The 8987-nt window shown below is 41.3% G+C and overlaps 1 protein-coding gene and 1 pseudogene across 2 annotated transcripts in view; one reads left to right on the forward strand and one right to left on the reverse strand.

Moving 5' to 3' along the window:
- The window catches only part of EVI5 (ecotropic viral integration site 5), a 203065-nt gene extending 195663 nt beyond the window's left edge, over positions 1–7402 (reverse strand). For both annotated transcript variants that reach the window (XM_090269736.1, XM_090269735.1), the window contains exon 1: positions 7263–7402. The gene's annotated coding sequence lies outside the window, so the exon portion shown is untranslated. The remainder of the gene's footprint in view (positions 1–7262) is intronic.
- On the forward strand, positions 1840–3220 carry LOC150015275 (elongation factor 1-alpha 1 pseudogene; annotated as a pseudogene).
- Positions 7403–8987: the final 1585 nt, after the last annotated feature.

An 8987-nucleotide genomic window follows, 5' to 3' on the forward strand; every position in this document is an offset into this window, starting at 1 on the left:
AATAATTAACTTATGGAGGAGCAAAAAAAGGCTACTGGGAATAGTGTGCAGTGATTAAGTTTGTATTTTATGAACCCTATCAAAAATTAATTTGAAGAGTAACATGGGACTGTACAGCTTTCATTTCTACCAAATAAGGACATTACAGGAAACAAAAAGAAAACCCCACCCAATATCTAGCATCACAAATTTCATATAAAGAAGAGCATTTTAACACAGACTAGAAGGATGTAATTTAAAGGTAAGTACATTAAATTTTATAAAGTTAGCCTAAAAGAAAATAAATATTGAGAATAATATTTTCATTTCATCATGAACTTTATGGTAAAAACTATCTCAAAAAGCATTTGGAAACCTAATGCCTTAGTAAGTATTTTAAAGAAAAAAAGTAAAAAGAAAAACAAAGAGGCTTTAATGGTTGGTTCTAATTAATTTATCAATTTTTGTTAACTATAAACTAAGATCTCTACAACTTTATATTTAGCAAGTTTTCAATTTTTGCAGGCAGAGAATCTATTTTCAAATTTAAAAATTCTGAATATTACCTTCTCCCATGACCATAGTTAAATTTAAGTATTATTGATTGAAATGACAAAACCACATGATTTTTAAAATAATTTTTGTTACAAATAAGCAAAATTTATTATTTATTCGTTCAATATTAAATGTTTAATGCACATATGGATTTTCAGACCCTTGCAGACATCCATAGCCCAATCAGCTTCTCCAGTCACTCATCTCTTTACTTTGAGTTTCCCACAACAGAAAGTATCAAATAGCCCAATAGGCTGGCTTATCTTTAAAATCATTTCTGAGATTTTAAGATTCTGGGACAATGAGTACTTCTCAAAAGAATTTTGGGACTTCTAGAGAAAATGACCGTTTGATCCAATATTTAGGTGCTCTCCCTCCTGACATCCTATTTAGATAACAGTAAACAAATTTAAAAGCTATAACCCCACAAAGTGGAGACAACAGTGGAGGACAAATGGCAACACATTTTTTAATAATGGAAAGCAGACGATGAACTTCCATGTTAAGATAGCAGATGGACACACACATATAATTTTGCTCCCTCCCAAAACTCTAGTAAAACAAGGATAAATAAAAAAATTTTGTTGTTCTTTTGTTCTGTTTTTAGAACACAAACCATAAGGGCAGAGAGAATGCAAAAAGAGACAACAGCAACACAATTTTAGAAGCTGGAAGGAGGGTGGATACTGCTAACTGACCAGTGAAAGAGCCAAGTCAGTCAGCAGTGCTGACAACTAAAAACAAACCAAGTTTATACTACAGAATCCTCAAAAGGCTCAGGAACTACCAGGACAAAGAGGGGTAGGAGAGGCTGAAGTAAGAAAGGACCAAGTGAAAACTTTTTAAACATTTTAAAAACCTACACCATATTCTTCCTCCAAGTTGCTGCTTGACCCACCCTGTGTGTGTCAGCTGATGGAAGATTTATTCTCTCCAGAGGGTAAGCCACACATGCTGGAACACACGTAGGTATTCTAACAAAAAGAAGCAAAAGTTATGTGATCCTATATATTAAATGCTCTATGATTCATTACCCAGCTCTTTCTTCCTGAGTTCCCAAATCAATGGCAACCAGAACTCTGCCCTTCAAGCAGAAAACCAGAAGATAGGCTCTGGGAAATCAGACCAAAGCAAAAGGAAGCACTGAGACACTGGAGGTAGCCTCAAACAGCCTCAAACAGTCCACCCAACCAATGGTTTCATCTTGGCCATACTGGAATCACCACAGCAGCTTTAAAAAATACAGATGCTTTTTTGCAGCGGGTTTGTCACCAGAACACCAGTGTCATGAAAACCACCACCAAAATGGGGGAGGAAAAGACTCCTATCAACATTGTGGTCATTGGACATGTAGGTTCTGGCAAGTAAGTCTACCACTACTGGCCGTCTGATCTGCAAATGTGGTGCGATCGACAAAAGAACCATTGAAAAATTGAAAAGGAGGCTGCTAAGATGGGGAAGGGCTCCTTCAAGTATGCCTGGGTCTTGGATAAATGGAAAGCTGAACACAAGCACGGTATCACCAGATACCTTCCTGTGGAAATTCAAGACCAGCAAGTATTGTGTGACCATCATTGACACCCCAGGACACAGAGACTATCAAAAACATGATGACAGACACATCTCAGGCTGACAGTGCTGTCCTGATTGTTGCTGCTGGTGTTGGTGAATTTGCAGCAGGCATCTCCAAGAATGGGCAGACCCATGAGCATGCCTTTCTGGCTTACACACTGGGTATGAAGCAGTTGATTGTTGGTGTTAACAAAATGGATTCCACTGTGCAGCCCTACAGCCAGAAGAGATAGAAGAAATTGTTGAAGAAGTCAGCACCTACAGTATGAAAATTGGCTACAACCCTTACACAGTAGCATTTGTCTAATTTCTGGTTGGAATGGCGAAAACATGCTGGAGCCAAGTGCCAACATGCCTTGGTTCAAGGGATGGAAAGTCACTCGTAAAGATGGCAATGCCAGTGGAACCATGCTGCTTGAAGCTCTGGATTGCATCATGCCTCCAGCTCATCCACCTGACACGTCCCTGAGTCTGCCCCTCCAAGACGTCTACAAAATTGGTGGTATTTTACCATCCTTGTGGGTTGAGCGGAGACTGGTGTTCTCAGAACTGGCATAGTGGTCACCTTTGCTCCAGTCAACATTAGAAGTGAAGTAATGTCTGTTGACATGCACCAGGAAACTTTGAGTGAAGCTTGTCCTGGGAACAATGCGGGCTTCAATGTCAAGAATGTGTCTGTCAAAGTTGTTCATCATGGCAACGTTGCTGGTGACAGCAAAAATGACCCACCAATGGAAGCAGCTGGCTTCACAGCTCAGGTGATTATCCCAAACCATCCAGGCTAAATCAGTAGTGGATATGCACCTGTTCTGGACTGCCACACAGCTCATACTGCTTGCAAATTTGCTGAGACGAAGAAGATTGATTGTCGTTCTGGGAAAAAGCTGGCAGATGGCCCAAAGTTTTTGAAATCTGGTGATGCTGCCATTGTTTATATGGTTCCTGGCAAGCCCATGTTGTGTTGATAGCTTCTCTGACTACCCTCCTCTGGGCCGCTTTGCTGTTCGTGACATGAGACAGTTGTTGGAGTCATCAAAGCAATAGACAAGAAGGCAGCTGGAGCAGGCAAAGTCACCAAGTGTGCCCAGAAAGCTCAGAAGGCTAAATGAATATTATCCCCAATACCTGCCACCCCAGTCTTAATCAGTGGCAGAAGAATGGTCTCAGAACAATTGGCCATTTAAGTTTAATAGTAAAACGCTGGTTAATGATTATAATGCATCATAAAACCTTCAAAAAGAGAATGTTTTGTGGATCATTTGTGCTTTTTTGTGTGTGTGGCAGTTTTTAAGTTATTAGTTTTTAAAATTAGCACTTTTTAATGAAAATGACCAAAAATCTGTCACAGAATTGAGTTGCATTAAAACAAAGTTTAATAAGAAAAATAATAATAAATAAAAATAATAAAAAATACTGATGCTAATCTATGGCAGTAGAAATCAGAAATCTGGACAGTGAGTGAGAAATACCGAAGAAAGGAATATGAGGGAATTTTCTAGGGTTTTTATAATGCTTTTTATCATCATACTATACACTTAAAATCTGTATATTTTACTGTATGCAATTACACCTAAATTTTTAAAAATTATTGCTATTTGGGTCCTACCCTCAGAGATTCTAATGTATTTGGTTGAGCAGCAGCATACGTGTGTGCATGTGTGTACACGCATATGAACATGTGTGTGTTTTAAAGCTCCCCATGAGAGTCTAATGTGCAGGTAAAGTTCAGTGCCACTGTTTTAGACTCTATATAGTCTATATTTTCTCAGATAGGTAAGAGAAGTATAGCATCCATGAAACAAGAAAAGAGATGGAGGAATATGTAACTAAGTAGAGGAGAGGAAGTTAAAACTACAGGTCTGCAGAGGGAAATATGGCCAATAAGAGACTTGCCTCGCTAACAGAACCCCAGTGAAGCTCAGCACTTGGCAGTCTCCAGGTATACAGTCAGTGGGGGAGAGGTATGGAGCTGAAGAGTGGGTTAGTAGTTTAAAGTTTGTATAAAGTCTGTACACAGACACTCCAGTTACCCTTCTCCACCATTCACATCCTCTCGTAAACTTAATTTCTGGAAACACAGAGACTCCAGATTCAAGGAGAGAAGAGTAAAGTGATGCTCAAGGCTGAAAGCCAAGAAGTTAAGTAGAGTTACAATAGCCCCCCACCCCACCCCTCTTAGCTACCTTCCATAGTTTCAGTTACCTGCAGTCAACAATGGTCTAAAAATATTATATGGAAAATTCCAGAAATAAACAATTAAATTGCATGTGGGATGAAATCTTGCACCATCCCACTCTGTCCACTCCATCCCTCCCAGGACATGAATCATCCCTTGGTCCAGCATATTCACACTGCATACACTGCCCAACCATTAGCCACTTAGTAACCATCTCAGTTACCAGATGGATTATGAAGGTACTGCAGTGCTTGTGTTCAAGTAACCCTTATTTTGTTTAATAGTTGCTCCAAAGTTCAAGAATAATGATGCTGGCAATTCGGATATAAGAAAGAGAAGCCATAAAGTGCTTCCTTTCAGTGAAAAGGTATGTATGTGTAGGAAAAAAGATAGCATATACTGTATAGGATTCAGTAGTATCTATCCAGGGTTTCGGGCATCCATTGGGAGGTCTCGGAAAGTATCCCCTGGGGATAAGGAGAGACTCCAGTACGTATAGTGAATAGTAGCCCCACCCACAGGCCAGTTCCTTTGCCTAACTCTCAGAACACTGAAAGCCAGGAATATTATCTCCCCCCAGTTTGATTTAAATGCCTCTTTGCATGCAGCCAAATCAATTTTTATCATAGCGTTTTTCCTAGTGAACGACAAAGGTCTTTTCTTGAACATCTACAACACTCCTAAACTCTAAGTTCTTGAAGGGTAGGAACAGCATATTAATCAGCATTGTATCCCCAGAGCCCAACACAGTAATTGTCAATATACTAAGCACTATTTATCTTTAATTGGTCCTAGACACTGTGGCTACCATGCAAAAAAACAAAAAAACAAAAAAAACTTAGAAAACTAGAATGTACAAGGTGTTATTTGGACTAGGTCCTACATGAAGGTTAAAGATTTAACATTTATTGATGAAATGCTGTCTGGGAATTGTTTTTCAATAATTTCAGAACCCCCAACAAAAATCAGTTTTATTTCTGTATACCAGCCACAAATGTTTTAAAATGATTTAGAATGCTATAGAATAATATCAAATATATAAATATAAACATCAAAAGGCATACATTACTTTTACACAGAAAACTACAAAACATTACTGAGAAAACATTTTAAAGACATAAATAAATGGAAGAACATATTGTTTTCATAAATTGGAAAACTCAATGTTGTTAGGATGTCAATTCTTTCCACACTGATACATAGAGTCAACTCTAATTTCCAAAATCTGTAGAAATGAACAAGCAGACAATGAAAAAGCACCACACATTGCAGAGGGGCAAGGACAGTATTTTCAATAAATGGTGCTGGGGCAAATAGACGCCCATATGGTAAAAAGTAAATCTTGACCCCTACAACCCATCTGTAATCTACTGTAAATTATACACCTTACATGTGAAAAGTAAAACAAAATGAAACTCCTATAAGGTAACACAGGGAAATATCTTCATATTCTTAGGCTAGGCATATTTTTCTTAAACAGGGCAGAAAAAGTAGTAATCATAAAGGAAAAGATTAAGTATATTTTATTAAAATTGAGAATTTCCATTAATCAAAAAAGGCCATTATAGAGTGAGGAGGCAAGACATAGAGTGGAAAAGAAAAACTTTATATATATATATCCTAGAATTGACTCATGGGAAATACACACACACACACACACACACACACACTCAACCCAGTCATCAAGAAAATGCAAAATAAAACCACACTGATATATTACTGTACCTCTACCAGAACACCAAAAGTTTTAAAAAGTGATAAGCATGGGTTAGAATGTGTGGTAACTGAAATATCATTCCCTGCTAACTGATACGACTTTGGGGAAACGTTCAACAGTATCTAATACTACAGTTTTATCATTCACATACCTCACACCCAACTATTCCACCACTGGGTATAAATCCCAACCAAGTAATGTTCTGTTTCTTGATCTCCGATGGTACCCGTAGGAAAAATTCTTTACCTGCACGCTCAGGATTGTGCACTTCTCTGCATATCACACTTTAATAAGTTTTCTAAGATTTTTTTGACACAAAGTCCTCAGAGACCTAAGACTAGTATGTTAGAAAAGGAGCTTCTATTACAGAAAGTTTACTAATAAAATTAAAAAACAAAAATAGCTACTATCAGCCCAGAATAAAATCAAAAACTATCAACAGATAATTTTTCTTGATCTTCATGAAGCACTTTTTTCTTTCAGCAAAGAAAAGAGTTTATTATTCTACACTGTAACCAAAAAAAAAAAAAAAAAAAAAAAACGGTATCTGCGCAAGAAAATGCTGCTTTTCAAAATCACCTCTAAAAGCAATGCATGAGAGCAAAGCCAAGGAATCATTCCAAAAGTTTTGGTTAACTCTTTGGTGAAAGGATGTCAACTGAGTTGATCTAAGACAACCGAACGACAAAAAAACACAAAGAAATCACAGCATCTATGAGCGAACATCAATACCACAATCCAACCTACCGGAAATTCTGCGGTTCATTTGAGGCTTGCCCCGCTAGTCCTAAGGTGATTCAGTGATGGCTACAACCGCTCCCCAAGTGCATCCTTGGGAGTCATCTAGCACACCTGGCTTGCCCATCACCTGCCTGGAGACACGGCCTTGTGAAGCATTCGAGAGGCCAAAAAAAGACGCTAACTTTGCTAAGCGCGCGGGAGGTCTCGCCCCGCCAGGCCACTCAGAGGGAAAGGACTTCTGGCGTTGAGGGCGGGGGTGAAGGGTCAGTATCCCCCACAAGATTCAAAAGGAAGCGCCCCAGAGCTACCCCATTTCCCCACCTTCCTGGGACTCTACTGGAAGATCCGCTGGCCAGTTTCTTCCCAGAGCCCAGAGGAGGAGGGTCCTGGGCCGCAGGGGCCACAGGGAACTTAGGCCCCAGCGGTGCCAGACGCACCCGCCCTGCTCGCGCCGCCGCAAGTTTGGTGGCGGCCCCCACTCGCAGCGACACGGCCTCGCCAGCCTGGTGGGGCGCATCTCACCTTGGAAACGTTGGGTGGACTCCGCCGTAAACATTAACTTCCCATCCAGCCCGCAGCCGCGCCGCCGCGTCTCAGCGCCTCGGCCGCTCCTGGCTCCACCGGCTGTGCTCCCCACCCTCTCTGGAGCGCCACGCTCACTCAGGAGCGTGTAGTCTCCGATCCTCGCCCACCCCTTCGGGCGCCACTGCTGTCACAGCCACTACGCAACCCCGAGCCTGCCCGCCCCTGGGTTCCTCCGGGGTCCGCCGGGCCGCGTCAGGAAAGCCCAAAGCGCAGGCGCGGCAAGGCCTTAAAGAGACCGGGCTGCGTCTACTGCATAATGTGTCTGAGCAGGTTAGGGGCCGGACTGGCCAAGAAAAGGAGAAGCCGAAGCGATTGGACTGTGGGGAACGGGGGGCGGAGAAATCCCTCTCTCTCCTCCGCCTCTTTCAAAGCACCAGCCCTGGGCCCTGCACATTGGTGATTTCCTCGGTCTCTCACAACGCCCCTGGCATGTGAGAGCTGCACAGGACACACACCGCCGGGGGCTCAAAGAGACCCCGCGCTCGCTCGGGGCTGCGGGCCTTACACTGCCGCACCGCCCACGCGCCTGTCTCCCGGCTGCGGCCACCAGATGCAGACGCGCAGGCTTCCAAAGGCAGCTGAGCTCTCCGAAAGATGACCTAGGTTGCTCTCAAAAAAATAATCAATTTGTAAATGGCACATATGATTGCAAATCGCTCTACCATCAATCCTCTCAATACGTTGAGTTTATGCAGAGTCCGGCAGGGGGCAGAACCTGGGCACAAATATGTGAGGTGCAGTCGGGGAGTCATCCAATATCAACAAATAAATCCTTAGAAGGAAAGTACTTAAGTTTGGGAAAGAAAGTTAGTAGATTCCGGCCTAATCCCAGGAAAAACAGGCGAGAAAAACAATAGCGGCAATATAAATTACTTTCATTATACATTTAGAAGTGATAAAATGATAGTAACCATAAATACAAAAAAAAAAATACCTCCAAAATTATTTGCCTAGAAATTAGATAGCCCTGGTTATTTTCTAATTTAAATTTGTAATCTCCAAAGGGGGTCCACTGTAATAAACATTTAAGAAAAAGATGAGAAAATACCAAAAAAAAAAAAAAAAGTAGGAAGTTGAGCCATGTCCTCCACCCAGCTAAAAACTTCGAAACCCTGAAATTTTGTGAGGCAAAATTTTACATAGCTTGAAGCCATGCCATCGTTTGAAGTTAATGTCAATCAACAATTTTATTGTAAGTGAATCCATCTTGTATAAGAAAGCTAAGAGACAGCTTGATAATCTACCTTTCCCTCCTATATTTCATCTATCAGCAAGTGCTATTGATTTTATACCTCCCAAATTTTCCTTGAATCTGTCCTCTTCTATCTTTTCCATCACCATCCTAGTCTAAGCTACCTTTGTGGGGTGAGGGGGGAATACTAAAGTTTTATTCCCCCCTCACCCCGCATGAGCTTGGTTTATCTACACAAGCTTTAGCCCTTCTTTATTCTCTTCTTGACATAGGCTATGAAAGGCTATGTGACCCTATCGCTTGCCAGCATAAACCACTTCAGTAGCTTCCCATTCTCTGAGACAAAACCCGGTAACTAACCAAGCCCTTGCCTAGTCAGGTGTCTTGTCCACCTCTCAATTTCTCACTGCTCAGACCACATTCCATCCTGTTGTCTGTTCCAGCCACACTGGTCTCTTCTAATCCCTCAG

The sequence above is a fragment of the Furipterus horrens genome, unplaced genomic scaffold (assembly GCF_987537825.1).
Source record: "Furipterus horrens unplaced genomic scaffold, mFurHor1.1.pri manual_scaffold_3, whole genome shotgun sequence".
NCBI lineage: Eukaryota > Metazoa > Chordata > Mammalia > Chiroptera > Furipteridae > Furipterus > Furipterus horrens.